This window comes from Muntiacus reevesi, chromosome 8 (assembly GCF_963930625.1).
Source record: "Muntiacus reevesi chromosome 8, mMunRee1.1, whole genome shotgun sequence".
In the NCBI taxonomy this organism is placed as follows: Eukaryota; Metazoa; Chordata; class Mammalia; order Artiodactyla; family Cervidae; genus Muntiacus; species Muntiacus reevesi.
The window spans coordinates 73,878,633-73,881,520 of NC_089256.1; the positions used below are offsets into that span (position 1 = coordinate 73,878,633).

A 2,888-nucleotide genomic window follows, 5' to 3' on the forward strand; every position below is an offset into this window, starting at 1 on the left:
AAATATATTTGGAAAATTACTCTGAAATGTTAACAAGCAGTTCCTTGGAGTGGTGATATTGATGGGTTTTTCTCTTTTGTGCCTAAGCATTTTCCAACTTTCCATAATGAACATGAGTTGATTTTATAATGAGAAAAAAATGTTTAATTTTTAAATTTAAAATATTTTGGGGGAGTTCTCTGGTGATTCAGTGGTTAGGACTCCATGCTTCCACTGCAGAGGGCAAGGGTTTGATCCTTGGTCTAGGAACTAAGATCCCACAAGCCATGTGGCACAGTCAATAATTAAATTAATTAAAGATTTTCACATTTTAAAAATATTCATTATTATAAGGGTCCATAAAGAATACTCATGTCCCTGTACACTATGTGATGATCACGTTACTACCTCACTGGCAGTCCTCTTTAGAACATAATTCAAGTCCTTGAGGATACAGGATCACAGAGGCCTTTTATGACACAGCCTCCTCAATACATCTTCCCTCCACTGTATAGCTCCCTACCCCACTTAACGTCCACACCAATTATAATAAACCCCTTTGTAGTTCCTCGTAGAGAAACATCACAGTCTTATGCCTTATGCTTTATACCTGCCCTTTGTCCTGCAAGAAGTGACCTCTCCACCCAGCTAATTTTCAGTCACCCAAAATTAGCATAAGAACCTCCTGTGACATGACTATCCTACCTCTTCCGATGAAGTTCTGAACAGTCCCCATAATACCTTGTGCATGTTTTCAACAAAACTTAAATTATCTATATTTTACCATCTGGTTTCTAATTTAACTGTGTGAGTTGTTTCTCAGAAAGTATAATATTGCATTCATTACTGAATTTTTTGCTTCCCTGGTGGCTCAGATAGTAAAGAATCTGCCTGCAATGCAGGAGACCTATGTTCAATCCCTGGATCAGGAAGATCTCCTGGAGAAGGCAACCCACTCCAGTATTCTTGCCTGGAGAATTCCATGGAGAGAGGAGTCTGGTGGGCTACAGTCCATGGGGTCACAGAGTCAGACACGACTGAGCAACTAACAATTTCTTTCACTTTCATAATACGGCATTCATTAATAGCCTCCAACCTATCTTCACATAGTTCCTTCTCCCTAGAATGCTTTCCAACACAGCCACAGCCCCCTCTATCTCCAGCTCACTTCTAAGTTCTGTCCAGGTATCATTTGGAATTGGAACATTCCTCACCCCAGGTTGAGTGAAGTTTACTCCTCATGTTTCCCTAGCCCTCTGTATAGGACTGAGTCATTCTGCTATGCAGCTGTCTGGGAGTTCCTCAAAGGCCAAAGCTGTGCCTGACTCATTCTAGGAAGTCCAATATCTAGCAGAGTATCAGTGTCAGGCCAGGCAAACAGTACTCATTTTTATCTAAGTTAAACACCTTCTCTTAAAGCTTTCCAAACCAAAGTTCTAGTTTGAATGTCGAAAACGCTGCGGCCTCAACCCAAATCACTTTGGAGAAAAGCTCTGGTCCTAGCCTGTGGCAAGCAACCTCCGAGATGATGTCCAGTCATCCCCACCTCTAGGATTCACACTCTTGTGTAGTTCGCCCCACATTGTTCCAGGGTGAGTCTGTATAAACAGCACATGACAGAAGTGATGGTGTATCACTTGCAAGATCAGGCTACAAAAAGACTGGCTAAATAGATGAGTGGTAAGAAAAACGGTCAACTAGGAAACTCCAAGCTCTCATTCTCCCACAAAAAGATCCAAAGAGAGAGAAAGAAAAGTCAAGTCACTAAGTCGTGTCTGACTCTTTACAACCCCATGGACAGTAGCCTGCACCAGGCTCCTCAGTCCACGGACTTTTCCAGGCAAGAGTACTGGAGAGGGTTGCCATTTCCTTCTCCAGGGGATCTTCCCGACCCAGGGATTGAACCTGGGTCTCCTGCATTGCAGGCAGACGCTTTACCATCTGAGCCACCAGGGAAGCCCCTTTGAGAGAGAAAGGGAGAGACAAGAAAATGTCAGGACCAACTTTGTTGTTGCTCTGGAAAACAGTCAAATGCTTATAGCAACCAAGCAAACATCCAATCAAGAAAAGCCATCTTCAAAATGATAGGAAAGTTTGGGACATTTTTATTCACCTTTTATTCACTTTCACCTTCCTCGGGCTTCCCTGATGGCTTAGATCAGAGAAAAAGTCCACCTGCAATGCAGGAGACCCAGGTTCGACCCTGGGTCAGGAAGATCCCTTGGAGAAGGGCATGGCAACCCACTCCAGTATTCTTGCCTGGAAAATCCCATGGACTGAGGAACCTGGTGGGCTACAGTCCATGGGGTCACAAAGAGTCGGACACAACTGAGCAGCTTACACTTTTTTTCACCTTTCTATCCCGACGCAGCAGCAGCCCTGTTGCCAGTTCTTCTCTTTAACAAGGGAGCAAAGCAGACCTTATTTGAAAACCATCATGTACATCTGATCTGACCTCTCTGGGGAATCCTTGTACTACCAACACAAGACTCTCATCTTCAATTTGCCTAACTTGGAACTTAGATGGAAAAAGCAGTGGGTACTGCTTGTAAAAGATGCAAGGTGAACTATAGACTCAGATGCCTGGGACAAAATATTACAGGTGTAAAGAACCAACAGACTAAGAATGGGAGGGTATTAGGATGAGACTCTCTGGAAAATTAGAACCTTCAAAAACAGCTATCTATAAGATGGGGAATTTAGAAAGCCCAAACAAGATGCATACCCGGAAAAGACTTAAGAGTCCCTAAGTTTTCACTTTGGACTGAGTCCTAGGATCAGAGCAAGCCTACCTAAGTATTGAAGGAGCATCTTATAGGGCCAAGCTGCAGGCTGAGAGAAGTAGTTAGATCTTGTATTTTTCTGCTTTTCTGTTTTGTGAGTTTTTGTTATTGTTTTGTTTGTTTAGC

General features: G+C 43.0%; 1 non-coding gene across 1 annotated transcript; it reads right to left on the reverse strand.

Annotated features, from left to right (window-relative positions):
• Positions 1–1,863: 1,863 nt before the first annotated feature.
• TRNAC-GCA (transfer RNA cysteine (anticodon GCA)) lies at positions 1,864–1,935 on the reverse strand. The gene has a single exon. It is a non-coding gene; the product is annotated as a tRNA-Cys (tRNA).
• Between the last annotated feature and the right edge of the window lie 953 nt (positions 1,936–2,888).